The sequence below is a fragment of the Felis catus genome, chromosome A1 (assembly GCF_018350175.1).
Source record: "Felis catus isolate Fca126 chromosome A1, F.catus_Fca126_mat1.0, whole genome shotgun sequence".
Taxonomy (NCBI): domain Eukaryota; kingdom Metazoa; phylum Chordata; class Mammalia; order Carnivora; family Felidae; genus Felis; species Felis catus.
The window spans coordinates 90263938-90280838 of record NC_058368.1 but is presented as its reverse complement, the minus strand read 5'-3'; the positions used below and the strand labels follow the sequence as shown (position 1 = coordinate 90280838).

The window sequence follows — 16901 nt, the reverse complement described above, 5'->3', positions numbered from 1 at the left end:
TAAAAAATGTAAAAAACTGGCATTTTCCTCACAGATTCAGCATTCTGAATTGAATTAATGAATTCTTCTGGTTGAATAATGAAAAAAACCAGGTGTCCTACTCACTACTGTATTCTATATTTAATAAACCTTTGCAATATTGCAGCATTATTGAAATCTACTTCTTGTACAGGTCACAGCACTACTACTGTTCTAACAGCTTTCCTATTCAGCTTCAAGGACGATTAGATGTATACATAAGCTGTCTTAGTAAAAGGAACCTCCGATGCGCCCGAAAATGCTTATCACGTTGTCAGGCACAGTGGAAGAGAGGTGGTCACGGGCTCTTCTTCTGTCTCTGCTACTACAATGCTCCATGATCTTAGGAAGGTGTGTTTATCTTTCCAGGGTTGGGTTGTCTGAACAGGTTAAGTTACGGAATCTCAAAGGCTGGATTTATCCAACATTTTGCCAGACGCTGCTAGCCCTGCTAGATACCAAGGACCTACAGGTGGAAAGACTGTGCACTCCTAATCTTGAAAAGTTAACCGAACTGAGGAACAGACCAGTCAACACATTTTAACTGAATGTTGTACAGCAGGGCATGCCCGAGTAGGGAGGCAGCACAAAGGGGGGTGGGGGGGGCAGTCTAACGCAGGTGGGTGGGACAGGGCAGGGGAGGCAGGTCAGGGAAGGGCTTGAGGACAGGATGCCTGAGCTGAGACTTGGAACACTCATGGGAAGGAATTTGATAAGAAAAAGCACAGGGGTAGGAGGGGGGACTCCTAGACAAAGGAATGATCTAATAAAGATAAAGAGGTGTGAAACACAGGAAGGTGAAGGAAATTATCATTTGCTATGACTAGGAGGAACATATATTTTATTGTGCAAATGAGAATGTTTTGAGAGTCAGAGGGCCCTACCAATAATCACCTGGGGATAGGAGGTACAGACAGGCACACAGGGATAGGTGGCCACTACACACAAGCAAATCCTGAACTGTGGGAAGAGGCAGATGCTGAGGGTGAAGGAGGTTGGTGGGGGCTAGAAGAGAGGACCCTGATTTTATATCCGGAGGATTACAAAAAGAAAATTAGAAACATAAAAAATTTAGGGAGATTTAAAAAAAACACACAAAAGAATTCAATGAACCATATGCATTATGTATCCACATGTAGCTTCAATGATCAATATTTTACCTATATTCTTCATCTGTCCCCTCCTCTTTACTGTGCTAGGGGACTTCAAAGCCTATCACAAGCATGGTATCATTTCCCCCACAACATCTTCACTCTGTCTGACAGGACTTTCGTTTGGTGCCACTGTCTTACCTAACAAAATTAACACTAATTAATCAACATTATCAAATACTCAGACCTTACTACAATATCCCCAGTTGTTTCCAGGATGTCTTTATATAGTTGGCTTGTCTGACTCGGAATACAAAGTCCAAACATTGCATTTGGTTGTTGTTCCCCTCAAGTCTTTCCTAATCTGTATAATGTATGTATCTTTAGCATTATGGAAACAGAACTGACTTAAACTGCATGTTTAATGTTTATTAATTTTTGAAAGACACAGAGAGTGCGAGCTGGGGAGGGTCAGAGAGAGAGGGAGACACAATCTGAAGCAAGCTCTAGGCTCTGAGCTGTCAGCACAGAACCTGACGCGGGGCTCAAACCCACGAACTGAGAGATCATGACCTGAGCCAATGTCAGACACTTAACCAAGCCACTCAGGCGCCCTAAATTGCATGTTTAAAGTGTACAATTTGAGGTTTTGACATGGCCCTTGAAAGCATCACTACCATCAAGACAGCATCCCTCATCCCCCAATTTCTTTGTGCCTCTTCCTAATCCCTTCTTCCTGCCACCATTCCACCCATCCACTTTTTGCTTTTTTCAGAGTTTTACACAAACACAATACAGTATTACAGCATGTACTATTCTGCACGAAGTTTCTTTTACTAGGCATAATTATCTTAAGACTAAGCCGTGATGTTGAGGCACCTGGGTGGCTCAGTCATTTAAGCGTCCGACTCTTGGTTTTGGCTCAGGTTATGATCTCGCAGTTTGTGAGTGCAAGCCCCACAGTGGGCTCCATGTTGATAGTGCAGAGCCGGCTTGGGATTCTCTCTCCACCACCCTCTCAGCCCCTCCCCAACTTGTTTGCAAGTGCACGCACTCTCAAAAATAAATAACAAATTAATGCATATTGTTGCATGTATCAATAGTTCATTGCTTTCTTAGGCCATGAAGTATCCCATTACACAGATTATACCACCATGTATTTATTTTTTTACCTGTTGATGGAACTTTTGTATTGTTTCCCAGCTTTTGGCTTCAATGAACAAAGCTGAAAACCACTTTATTTACTTGTACAAATTTTTGTAAAGACCTGTGCTTTCTTTTCTCTGGGGTAAATACTTACAAAGGAGGGAAGACCAGCTAGTATGGTGGGTGTGTTTGGCTTTTCAAGAGGCTGCCAAAGTGTTTTCCAATGTGAGTGGACCATTTTATGTTTCCGTAAGTTGTGTATGAAAATCCCGGTTCCTCCACATCCTCACCAACACTTGGTATGGCCAGTTTTTTTCATTTGATTGTGATCACTCTAAGAGGTGTGTAGTGGTTATCTCAATGTGGTTTAAATTTGCATTTCCCTAAGACTAATGGCAGAGAGCATCTTTTCAGGTACCTCTTTGCCATGTGCATATCTTCTCTGGTGAAGTGTCTGAATCTTTTGCCTATTTTTCTTTTTTTTTTTTAAATTTTTTTTTCAATGTTTATTTTTTGGGACAGAGAGAGACAGAGCATGAACGGGGGAGGGGCAGAGAGAGAGGGAGACACAGAATCGGAAACAGGCTCCAGGCTCTGAGCTGTCAGCACAGAGCCCGATGCGGGGCTCGAACTCACGGACCGCAAGATCGTGACCTGGCTGAAGTTGGACGCTTAACCGACTGCGCCACCCAGGCGCCCCATCTTTTGCCCATTTTTCTACTGAGTTGCTCTCTTATTGACTTGAGAGAGTATTCTGCATATTCTAAACACAATTCCTTTTGTATATATCTTCTGTCACTCTGTGGCATAAGTTTCATTTTTTAAAAAATGTTTATTTATTTTTGAGAGATAGACAGAGTGCGAGCAGGAGAGGGGCAGGAAGAGAGGGAGACACAGAATCCAAAATAGGCTCTAGGCTCTGAGCTGTCAGCACAGAGCCCAACATGGGGCTTGAACTCATGAACTGTGAGATCACAACCTGAGCCGAGAAGTCAGACACTTAACTGACTGAGCCACACAGGTGTTCCTGTGGCATAAGTTTTTAATTTTGATGGTCAGTTTATCAATTTTTCATTTGTGGACTATATTCTGGTGTCATATCTAAGCAATTTTTGTCTAAGCCAAGGTTATAAGACTTTCCCTTATTTTCTTTTCTACAAGTTTTATTGTTTTAGGTTTTGTATGTAGGCCTCTGATCCATATTGAGTTAATTCTGTATATGGTGTGAGGTACTGATCATGGTGGTTTTTTGGTTTTTTTTTTGCATATGCTACCCAGTTCTTCCAGCACCAATTGTTGAAATGGCTGCTCTTTCTCCACAAAATTGCCTTTGTACATCTGGCAAAAACCACCTGCCCATAAATGTGTGGGACTGTGTCTGAACACTATTTTGTATCATTTATCTATCATTAAGTAAATATCACAATCATTAATTTCTTGTAGTGCTTTGAAAGAACAAATTTGAAATCACGTGGTGTTACACCTCCAACTTCTTTTCCAACTTCCTTTTGGTTGTTCTTGACCCAGGGCAGTCCCATAAGAATTTTAGGTTAAGCTTGTCAATTTCTATAAAAAAAGTTATTTGGGATTTACATTATGATTGACTGCACTGAATGCACAGATCAATATGGAAAGATGTGACATCTTAATAGTATTGAGTCTTCTCTTGAACAATGTATCTCTCTCCATCTACTTAGTTCTTATTTAATTTCTCTCAGCAATATTTTATAGTATTCCCTGTACAGGTCTTGCACATCTTTTGTCAGATCTCTAATAATTTCCTGTTGATTCTATTGTGTTTAATGCTAATGAAAATTGTACTTAAAAAAATTCAATTCTCATTTACTGCTTGTAGGGAAATAAAGTTGATTTTTGTATATTGATATTGTATCTCTCAACCTTGCTAACACCCATTTATTAGTTCCAGAAACCTTTTTACAGACTCTATCAAATTTTTTACATAGACACTAATGTGCTTTGTGAATGAAGACGGCTTTACTTATTCATTTTTAATTTTTTTAATGTTTATTTTTGAGAGAGAGAGATTGAGCAGGGGAAGGGCAGAAAGAGAGAGGGGGAGACAGAATCTGAAGCAGGCTCCAGGATCTGAGCTGTCAGCACAGAGCCCAACATGGGGCTTGAACTCATGAACTGTGAGATCACAACCTGAGCCGAAGTCGGATGCTTAACCGACTGAGCCAGCCAGGTGCCCCTACTTTTCATTTCTAATAGAGGTACCTTTTATTTCTTTTCTTTATTCCTTGCTGTACTGGTTAGAACTTCTGGTACAATGTGGAAATAAAATTCATCAGAGCACAAATCTTTCTATTGTTCCTAATCTTAAAAAGCATTTGATCTTTCATCATTTAGTACGATGGTATAGCTGCTAGTTTTCCTTGGATGCCCTCACCAATTTAAGAAGTTACCTTTAATGCCCCGTTTGCAAAAAGTTTTATAATTGGGAAGGGATGTTTGATTTTGGCAAATGTATTTTCCTCCATCTACTGAAACATACGGTTTTCTTTTCTTATTCTTTTGTTTGTTTGTTTGTTAAAATGGTAAATTACATTGGTTAATTTCTTAATGTTAAAACAGCCTTGCATTCTTGGGATCAATACCACCTGGTCATGATGAATTATCCTGTTTACCCATTATTGGGTATGATTTGCTAAAATTTCTTTAGAATTTTTACATTTTTGTTCAAGAGGGATTCTGGTCTGTAGTTTTCTGTTTTGTAATGTGTTTATCTTGTTTTGGTATCAGGAAGATGCTGGCTATATTTAAAATATGGAGGTATTCCTGTCTTTTCAATTTTCTAGAGTTTATATATTTCTTCCTTAAATGTTTGACAGAACTTACCAGAAACCACCTGCCTGGAGATTTTTTTTTTTAAGGTTTTAATTGCACTTTTTTTAAAGGTTTTAAGTGCACAAGTGCACTTTCCTGATAGACACAGGGCTATTTATCTTTTTATCTCGCATGTGCTCTGGTCATTAGTGTCTTTCATGCAATTTGTCCATTTCATAGAAGTTGTCAAATTTATTGCCATAGAAATATTCATAACATTCACTGGTTATCCTTATAGTCTGTAGTGATGTCACTGCTCTCATTTTTGATATTGCTAATTTGTGCCTTCTCTCTTTTCCTCCTGATCAATTTGGCCAGAGGCTTATCAATTTTATTGATTTTCTCTTAGAGCCATTATTTTCTGTTTTCTAATTCACTGACTGCTGCTCTCATCTTTTGTTACTTCCTTTCTTCTGCTTACTTTGGATTTAATTTGCTCCTTTCCCCCCAGTTTTTTTTTTTTATTTTTTAAAGTTTATTTATTTTGAGAGAGACAGAGACAGCATGAGTTGGGGAGAGGCAGAGAGAGAGGAGACAGAGAATCCCAAGCAAGCCCCATGCTTCCAGTGCAGAGCCCAACGTGGGGCTTAAACTGTGAGATCATGATCTGAGCTGAAACCAAGATGCTTAACTGACAGCCACTCAGGTGCCCCTCCCCCAGTTTCTTAAGGCATCAGCTGAGAGTATTAATTTCAGAACTTTCGTCTTTTCTAATATAAAGTACAGCTTTAGTGGAACTTTCAAAATTCTGATATTCTGCGTTTTCATTTTCATTCAGTTCAAATGATTCTCGAATTTCCCTTTTATCTTTATCTCATGGGTTATTTAAAAGTAAGTTAGTTTCTAAATATTTGAGTTTTTCAAAGATTTTTCTGTTATTGATGTCTCCATTTAATTCCAAGTGGTCGGAGAGCATATTTTGTTGGACTCGAATCCTGTTAAATCTATTGAGACTTGTTTTATGGCTTAGAGTACACGTCAAAAGAATGTGTATTTTGCTTTTGTTGGATGGATTGTTCTTTAAATGTCAACCAGGCTGAATTAGTTATGTTTAAATCTTTTATATGCGCACTGATTTTCTATCCACTTGTTCCTTTAATTACTGAGGGAGGGGTGCTGAAATCTCGGACTATAACTGCAGGTCTGTCTACTTCTCACTGCAGCATCCTGTTAGTTTTCACGCCATGTTATTCTGAAGCTTTCTCAGTAGGAGCACCAGTGTTTGGGGGCCATGTCTTCTTACCAATCGACTGATTTATGATTAAGAAGTGACTTTTATCCCTGGCAGTAGCTTTGCTCTGAAATATTAATCTACTTTATCTTGATTTGTGATATGTTTTTCATTCTTTTGACCTATTTGTATTTTTATATTTGAAGTAGGTTTACTTGTAGGCATCATATGGTTAGGTCCTACTTTTTTTTTAATCCAATCTGTTAATCTCTGCTTTTAATGGAGGTGTTTAGACCACATACGTTTAATGTGATTATTGATATGGTTATGATTAAGTCCATCATCTTGGTATTTCTTTTGTCCCATCTGTTCTTTATTCCTTTTTTCAGTCTTCTTTTGGATCGAGTATACTTTTCTTTTTGAAAATTGCGTTAAAATGTATATAACATAGGGGTGCCTGGGTGGCTCACTTGGTTAAGTGTCTGACTGTTGGTTTTGGTTCAGGTCACGATGTCACGGTATGTGAGTTCAAGCCCTGTGTCAGGCTCTGTGCTGAGTGTGGAGCCTGCTTGGGATTCTCTCCCCTCCTCTCTCTGCTACTTTCCCGCTCACACTCTCTCAATAAACATTACACACACACACACACACACACACGTACATATGGCATAAAATTTGCACCTTTTAAGTGTATAGCTCAGTGGTACTAAATACATTTATGCTGTTGTGCAGCCACCACCACCACCCATTCCCATAACTCTTGTGAATCTGAAACTCTACAACCATGAAATAACTCTATGTTCACCACTCCCTCCCAGCCATTGGGAGCTGCTATTCTACTTTTTGTCTTTACAATTTTGCCTACTCTAAGTACCTCATATTAGTGGAACCATACAGTATTTTTCTTTCTGTGACTGGTTTGTTTCACTTAGCCTTATGTCTTCCAGGTTCACCCATGTTGTAGCATATTTTCCTTTTTAACGCTAATGATATTCTGTTGTATGCATATACCACATTTGCTTATCCATTCATTTGTCAATGGACACTTGGGTTGCTTCCATGTTTCAGCTATTGTGAAGAATGATGCTATAAATATGGGTGTACAAATATCTCTTACAGACCCTGCTTTCATTTTTTTTGGGGGGGGGATACCCAGAAGTGGAATGCTGGGTCATGGGGTAATTCTACTTTTAATTTTTTAAGGACTTCATACTTCTTTCCATAGTACTTGTACCATTTATATTCCCACCAACAGTGCACAAGGGCTTGATTTTCTCCATATCCTCACAACATTTATTTTCTGTTTTTTGTGTGTTTGTTTTTTTAAAGCAGGCTCCATGCTGGGTGTGGAGCCCAACATGGGGCTTGAACTCATGACCCTGAGATCAAGACCTGAGCTGAGTTCAAGAGTTGGATGCTTAACTGACTGATCCACCCAGGAGCTCCATGTTTTTGTTTTATTTAAATTTGCTAACTGCAGTATTAGTTGTGTGTACAATTTAGTGACTTAACACTTACATATGACCCTTAGTGCTCATCACAAGTGCACTCCTTAATCCCCACTCCTTAACCCATTCTCCTGGCCACTACCCCTCTGGTAAACTATCAGTTTGTTCTCTATAGTTAACAGTCTTTCTTGTTTTCTGTTTTTTTTGACAGTAACCATCATAATGGATATGAGGTGGTATCTCACTGTAGTTTTGATTTTCATTTCCATAATGATCAGTGATGTGGAGCATCTTTCCACGTGCTAATTTCCATGGCCATTTGTATATCTTTGGAGAAATGTCTCTTTACATCCTTTGGCTGTTTTTAAATTGAGTTGTTTACTTGAGTTTTAAGAGTTCTTTATATATTCTGGTGATTAACCCCTACTCAGAGATAATAGGATTTGCAAATATTTTCTCCCATTCTGTGGGTCGCCTTTACATTATGTTGATTGTGTCCTTTGATGCACATAAGTTTTTAATTTTCATGTTGCCCAACTTACCTATTTTTTAAAAAATTACTTGTGCTATTGGTGTCATATCCAAGAAACCACTGCCAAATCCAATGTTGAAGCCTTCCCCCTATGTTTTCTTCTAAAAGTTGCAGTGTTAGCTCTTATGTGGAGGTCTCTCATTCACTTTGAGTTAATTTTTGTATATAGTATAAGGTAAGTGTCCAGTTTCATTTTTTGGCATGTGGATATCCGGTTTCCCCAGAACCATCTGTGGAAAAGACTGTGCTTTTCCCACTGAATGGTCTTGGCACCCTTGTTGAAAATCATTTGACCATATATATGAGGGTTTATTTCTCTGTGCTATTCTGTTGGTCTGGGTCTGTCTTTATGCCCACACCACACTGTTTCGATTATAGTAGCTTTGTAGTAAGTTACTAAATCAAGAAATATGAGACTTCCAACTTAATTCTTCTTGAAGATGATTTTGACTGTGCACCTTAGAGAATAAAGCCACCATTTAAGGACCTGGGGAAGATGCAGGAAGAGCAAAATTGGAAGAATTCAGTTTAGGGTGTATGAAGTGTGACGTCAAGCATAACGAACACTAAGAACGGACTACTGAAGAGAACAAACAGAAGTCATAGTGGCCTTGACGAGAGTTGCTCAGTGGAAAGACAGGAAGAAAAGCCTGACTGGAGTGGCCTTTAACTGGCACAAGGTGGCGGGAGCAGGGTCACTTCTAAATCTTACCAAGTTTCCTCAGGAAAAGGCCCAGACCAACTTTAAGAGTGGAAGTTTTGTTTTCAACAAAAGCAGGTGGAAGGGTTAGCTATAAGTAGGTGGGGTCAAACCACTAACGGTAGCATTATTCTAACCGGATATAGAGTCAGCAGCTGTGCTGAGGCAGTAAAGGGAAGAGAAAAAGGGTTCTGACAGTCTTAAGAGCCAGGGAACTCAGAAATCACCATAAAACACCTCCCCATACTCCTGAAAGAGACTATTCACTAGACAGAAGCCTCAGCAAGTAACTCTGAGATACTCCCAGGGACGTGGGGAGATTGCTCAGGCTCCCCGTTTACAGAGAAGCAAACAAAACATAACACAGGAACGCACTAAGAGGTAAGATCAGATCATCCAGGGCAGCCCATTCCCCTGAGAACCTGAAACACCAACAACTCCCAAGAAGAAAGAGCCCTCCTTGAGGAAAGCCAGACCTGGGACTGAGCAGGGCAGGAACCTGGGGGTAACACAGAGAGAAGCTTCTGATACTAGAGGAGACGGATCAGGAAGTCCTGAGGGGAGGGGGCTCCACAGAGAGGTGCAGCACAAGACGGACCCCCCAACTGCTCAGTGCGGAAAGCTACCCGGACCTACGTCTCCCCAACATGTATGACATTCTCCTCCCAAGTACAGAAGTTACATCATTTAGCATAAGGAACAGAAGATTATGATCACATCTCATACAAAGGTATCATAGGGAGAAACATGAACCAATTAGCCTTCAACAATGAAAAGCACAACAATGTTTTGTTGTTGAGCTGTAGGAGTTCTTTATACATTCTGATATATGCCTGTTAGAAGATATGTGATTGGCAATAATTACCTTTTAAAGAAATTTAAATTAAGAAAAACATCAGATATTTATGCACTTAATAAATACATTTCTGGCTTTCTTCCCTGCTTCTATGTACTTTCATATATCCACTGATGCCATCTTCCTTCTGCCTGAAGGACCTATTTGTTTGTTATAAATGTGTATTTACTTTTCAGACAGAGAGCGTGAGCAGGGGATGGTGGTGGTGGAATGGACACAGGATCCGAAGCAGGCTCCATGCTGACAGCAAAGAGCCTGATAAGGGGCTCGAACTCACAAACCATGAGATTATGACCGGAGTCGAAGCTGGACCCTTACCCCACTGAGCCACCCAGGTGCCCCCTGAGGGACCTTTTTAAAACATTTCTTGTAGTGTAGGTCTGCTGGAGATTAACTGTAATTCTTTCAGCTTTGTATATGTGAATTTCACCATTTTTGAAAGATGTTTGGGTGCACATAAAATTAAAGATATTGCTCCCCTGTTTTCTCCCTTGTACAGTTTCCAATGAGACAACTGCTATTACTCTCTTTATTTCTTTGTATGTTTTTTTTTTTAATTTTTTTTTCAACGTTTATTTATTTTTGGGACAGAGAGAGACAGAGCATGAACGGGCGAGGGGCAGAGAGAGAGGGAGACACAGAATAGGAAACAGGCTCCAGGTTCTGAGCCATCAGCCCAGAGCCCGACGCGGGGCTCGAACTCACAGACCGCGAGATCGTGACCTGGCTGAAGTCGGACGCTTAACCGACTGCGCCACCCAAGCGCCCCTCTTTGTATGTTTTTTGTCTGACAGCCCTCTTAGCTCATTTTCTTGGGGAACCCAAACACATGTATACTGGGCTGCTGGAAACTGTTCCACATTTCACCGGGCTCTGCTCTTTTGGAGGCTAATTCTCTCTCTGCATTTCATTGGGTGGCTTCTATTGCTACGCCTATAGTTTGCTATTTTTTTCTTCCATAATATCTAATCTGCCATGACATTAATCCAAGTCGGTTTATTTTTCATTTCAGGTATTACAATTTTTATCTCTACAATTTTGATTTGGGCTTTTTGAGGGGGAGTAATTATCTTACATATCTCCACTTAATTATCTGGATACAGCTGTGGTAGGTAGAATACTGGGTCCCCCAAAGATGGCCAGATTCTAAGCCCTGGAACCTATGAATATGTTCTGTTACATGGCAAGGGACAACTTAGGTAGCTGACTTTAGAACAGGGAGCCTGAGGGGTGCCTGGGTGGCTCAGTCGGTTAAGCATCTGACTACGGCTCAGGTCATGATCTCGTGGTCCATGAGTTGGAGCCCCACGTTGGGCTCCATGCTGACAGCTCAGGCCCTGGAGCACTCTGTCTCTCTCTCAAAAATTAAATAAACATTAAAAAAATAAATAAATAAAACAGGGAGTCTGAATTACCCAGTGGGACCACTGTGATCAGAGGGTTCTTAAAAATGGAAAAGGGACTAGAAACAGAGAGATGGTAGTGTAAGGGCTCAGCTGACACTGCTGGCTTTGAAGACGGAAAAACAGGGCCATGAGCCAAGGAATGTGGGTGGCTTCTGAAGACTAGGAAGAGTTGGGAGAGATTCTCCCCCAGAGCCTACAGAAAGGAATGTGGCCCTGACAACATGTTGGTTTTTAGTCCCATGAGCCCCATGAGGAGGCACTGTCTGCTGGGTACTGTTCCTTCCAGTCCCTTTGGATGGTCTTCCCCAGCTTTGGAGACTTTGCTCACAGCACTGGCTGCTCAGTACTCTGCTGAATACTCAAGGTGCATGGACCTTTTACAGATGCTGGGGCTTTGTCTTCTCTGTGCATTTCCATCCTTCCCAGGACTGTGTTCCATGAATGCCAGCTACTCTGTTCTTCTTGGATTCTCAGTAATGACTTTCAAATAAGGCAGTCCACTCAGCTCTGCCTTAGTTTCCCCTCTGTGCACTGTGGCCTGGAAACTCTTAAACACATGAAGCTGGATAATCCTCATCTCTTGTCTGCCATTGCTCAGGGATCACTGACCCTCGTTTGTTGTCTAGTCTCTTGAAAACATGATTTCATGTATTTCTGCTGTTGTCTTTTTCCTTCCTAACTGCTGTATCAGGCAGGAGGGTAAACCAAGTTCATTATCTGATTCTATTTTGGCCAAAACCAGAAGTCTCCACCATACTTTTTTTCTTTTTAATGCCATTTTAAAATGGCAAAACTGGGTTATTTTTCTAATAGAATGTCCCACATTCTAAATTTGACTGCTTGTTTCTTCCTGGTGTCACTTTACTTGGTCCATTTCTTATGAAACAGTAGCTAGATTTAGGTTCAACTGCTCTGGCGAGAGTATGTCCTGGGTGGTGCTGTGTGCTTCCCAACGTATCCCAACGTGAGGACATAGGGTTAGGCTTCCCTGCCCTCACTGACATCAAGCACAATCAGTGGGTTCAGACTCTGTCAGTTCAGAAAAAGCTCCCTAAGTCTTTCAGCGGATTTTATAGCGTCCACTGATGATCACTGCCTCAGGCCGTCATTTCACCAAAGGTTACAAAATGGTGATTTTCTAATTCATTGATTAGTTGGCGTTCTTCTATAATGAACCTCCTCTCACCAACTAGTTGGTTATGATGTAATAACATAATGTGTACAGAAGACACAGGATGAATCGTTTTTAAAACTTGATTTTCAGAATAGCAAGTTGGTTCTCTAACAGCCTCCAGTTTCCATCAACTGCTGTATTTATTCCCTGGTGCTTCTGTCTCACTTTTGAATATGGAGAGTTCCTCTGAGAAGGCACCCAGGTCCTTTTGACACCACCTCAGTAGTCTTCCTTGTTTTCTGGCACAACATTCATCTTATACATTTGCTGCCCTAAATCTGGAATAACCCATTTCTCCAAGGATTCCTGGTTCCTTGGAGAGGGAAATGGCATTTAAAGGTAACTTTAGAGGTGTCTGGCTAGCTCAGTAGGAAGAATGTGTGACTTATGATCTTGGGATTGGGAGTTTGAACCCAATGTTGGGTGTAGAGAGTACTTAAAAATAAAATCTTAAAAAAAAAAAAAAAAAGATAATTCCAGAACAGTCTGGGGATGGGATGGAATGGAATGGGACAGATGCTCATTGTTTTATTAAGGATGTAAAATGGTTAATTTTCTTTATTTTTAAATAGTTATTTACTTTCTAGGAAAGTGCAAGCCGGGGAGGGATAGAGAGAGGGAGACAGAAGATCTGAAGCAGGTTCTGCGCTGACAGGCTGACAGCAGTGAGCCTGATGTGGGGCTCAAACTCACAAACCGTGAGACCACGACCTGAACCAAAGTTGGACACTCAACTGAGCTACCCACGTACTCCTAAAATGGTTAATTTTCTCATTTTTGAGAGAGAGAGAGAGAGAGAGAGAGAGAGAGAGAGAGAAAGAGAGCGCGCACAAGCATGAGTGGGGGAGGGGCAGAGAGAGGGAGACACAGAATCCAAAGCAGGCTCCAGGCTCTGAGCTGTCAGCACAGACCCCAACGCGGGGCTCGAACTCACGGACCGTGAGATCATGACCTGAGCTGAAGTCAGACATTTAACTGACTGAGCCACCCAGGCTCAGTTAATTTTCTAATTAATTTCTAGTTAATTTTCTAACTTTGCCATTCCTTATACATTTACTAGTTGGAATTCTTCTATACACAGGTACTGTTACTGGGTTGTCATTACATGGACAGAGGAGCTCTGTAGTTTTTAGGAAAAGGAAAATAAGCCAGGAAGGAGTTCACACTATTTCCAATTCAAAAATAAGATTACAGTGTCATCACTTAATGTTTTTAATTTTAATATTTTCTAACTCTGAAAATCTTGGTTCCTAATATCATCAACATAATTACTTATTTGCTTTATCCTGCTATACATATATACATATATATATGATAATTTCAAATAACAATCAATACAACAGTAAGACTATTAAATGCAGCTGTTTTTTTTTTGAATCCTCAGACTATATTCCAGCGACATGGACTGTCCAAAAACAGTCCCCTGAAATAACTCCTTTCTCCATATGGGTATGCCTCTTGAAATATATTTAGCTTCATTTGTTCCCATTTATTTTCAATTTTGATAATTTTGTCTTCTGTTTAAATTATTTTAAACAGTCACGTGGCTCCAGAGTCAAAACTATAAAACCAGGTACAGGGAAGTCTCATTTCCATCCCTAGTTCCTCCTAGTTCCCTTCCCCCTAACGTAAGAGCTCTTTAGGATAATTCTGCTTTTTCCTCATATTGTTTCCTTTTGGAAATAAAAGGAAACGCATATGCATGTGTGTACATACGTGATATGAATATCCATTTATACGGATGTATTTTCAAAGCTCTTTCTTACCATCAGCTGGTACACTATAACTGTTCTGTACCAAGAGGTCACTCCAGAGGCAGCAAACCAAGACCTTCAGATTCCCCTTCTCTTCTACAGCTACCTACTACTTCAGTGCATTCAGAGTTATTTCACGGTGGAGAGTTCTAGTTTATTCAAGCAGACTCCTACGGATGGACATTTGGGTGGTTTGTCTTGATAGTATAAAGAATATCAAGATGGATAGTACTGTATAGATGTCTTTTTTCACTTTTGTAAGGCTACATTGCTACAAGTGAGGTTACTAAGACAACTGGTAAGCACATATGCATTTCTGCTGGATATTACAAATTCCAGCCCCCTCGCCCACGCCCCTCCCCTGCCTGGAACTGTTTTGCATTGTCATCATCAGTGTATGAGAATGCTGGTTTCCCCACCACCTAGTCAAGAGAGAACGTGGTCAAATCTCAGAATTTTTTTTTTTTTTTTTGCCAAATTTAAGTACCATTTGCATTTTTCTAAGTGAACTATCCATTTTTTTATTTGTCCATTTTTTTTTCTATCGGGATTTCAGTCTTCTTTATATATCAGGGCTGCTAAACCCTTTGTAATATAAGTCACAAATGTCTCATTTTAGTTTGTCATTCATTTTTCCTTTAAAAAATTAAAACATATAGCCAAATTTATCAGTCATTTTTTTTATTGTACTGTATTCTGAGCCATAATTCAAAGTTTTCCATGTGCCCCACCATAAAGGAAAATTTAGCCCACATTTTCTTCTAATCTTTACAATTAGATCTCTGATTCATCAGAAATTTATTCTGCTGTACAATGTAAGAAATTGATCTGATTTTCTTTTTTTCCAGTTGCCCCACAACCATTTATTAAAAATGTTCATCCTTCCCCATTGATTTGAGATGATGCTTTTTATTGTATACTGTGCTTAAATTTCTACATGCAGTTGTGTGTTTATTTTTGGGTTTTGCATTTTGTTCTATTGGTGTGTTTATTTGTAGGCTAACTTTTATTATTTTTTTAAATAGGTTTCATACCCAGAGTACAGCCCAACACAGGGCTTGAACTTGCGGCCCTGAGACCAAGACCTGAGCTGAGATCAAGAGTCAGACGCTTAACCAACTGAGCCACCCAGGTGTCCCTAAACCATTCTTTTAAATAAGAGGCTTTAATACGTATTATAAAACTTGGTGTGGCTAGGCACCCATCGCTGCTTTTCTTTTTAAGGGTTTTTTTCCCCCTGGTTATCCTTACTTATTCTTCCATGTGATTTTTATAATTACCTTATATTTAATCCCAGAAAAAATATCTGAAGGTAATTTTATTTAGATGCAGTTAAATGTATGAATGACCTTTGGGAGAACTGACAGCTTCATTGTACTGAATGTTTATCTTCAACAAGAACAAGGTATGTCAGGAGCGTTTTGTATGTTTCTTCTTGTGGGTTTTACACAGTACTTGTTAGTTATGCTCATACCAGGATTGAGCCACCCACCTACCCATCCAGCCATAAACACTGCTTTCCATCCCATTATATTTTTTGATTTTTCTTCTGTATATGCATTTTATATCCTGCTCCTTTACTAGGTTGTTCCCTTGTTTTAGTAGGGTTCCATTGATCCTTTTGGGATTTTCTGATAGACAGTCCTATCAACTGAAAACAGACCTACTTCTCCAAGTCTTATTCATCGTACTGCTTTTTCTTATCAAACTGCTTGGGCCAATACCTGCAGCATGACTTTAAATAGGGCAGCTCTGCTCCGTCTTCACATTTATCTGTTAAGTAAGATGCGGGCTTCCAGGCTGAGTGTGTGTGCACATGTGTGCTACTGAAGCTTCGGGGCTGAGCTGCCCCATCACCTACTGTGCTCTCTGAAGCTCCTGAACAGTCTTCTCAGGTCTCTGTGTTGGCTGTTGATAAATCACAGCCTGTGCTTTCACCAGCGGTTCTCAGACACGTCTGCTGGGGCTTGCGCCTCAGAGCGGAGCCCTGTCGCTGTGACTTCTGATTCTTAGGATCACCAGAACTACCCCCTTTCTTCCCCTGGCTACCTTCTTTGGAGCTACTGTGTAGGTGCTGCTGCTGCTGGCTGTCTGGCTGAGTCACTCCTTTCTTTGGAGTTCTTGGAGGCACCTGTGGCCTGGTAGCATCGAAGATGCTATCTGAGGATTTTTCCTTGTTTTATCCTGCTTGCTCTCTATTTTTTAAAAAAGGCTTTTAGGGAAATTAAAAAGAAATACCCTACTACTTCCATCTTGCTCAGATCAGAATTCTGCTGAAGAATTTTAAACAAAAGAGATCTGGGTTTTGGAGAATTCAGGCCTGGCCTCCTGAGAAGGTCTGTGACACAGGGAAGACTGGAGGCACTGAGACCTGGTAGGATCTAGGGCTTCGGAGAGTTAGGAAGGGCCCGAATCAGGCCAGTGGGTGCAGGGGAAGAGGAGAGGACAGAATCCAGAAAGATTTAGAAGGTAAAACTAGCAGAACCTAATGACTGACTGACATGGGATGGGGGGAGGGGGGAGGTGGCATGAAAACAGTGGGTGTTAAAGATGGCTGGCTCAGCTCTCTAGCTGGGTGACAGGCTCTGTGGGAATGGTACCCCATTAAGGAATTCCAGAAAAAGAGGAGCCAGTACTGGCAGGAGAAGGGGTTCAGCCTTCAGCACGCTGGTAACAATGCATGCAGGGTGTCTGAGAGAGTGCCCACGAATATTTGGATATATCACCCCTTCCACTTCTCAACTTCCAAAATCTCCTGTGG

The 16901-nt window shown here is 40.6% G+C and overlaps 1 protein-coding gene across 3 annotated transcripts in view; it reads right to left on the bottom strand.

Annotated features, from left to right (window-relative positions):
• Window positions 1-16901, bottom strand: part of RNF130 (ring finger protein 130) — a 139135-nt gene that overhangs the window by 53462 nt on the left and 68772 nt on the right. The window lies entirely within an intron of this gene.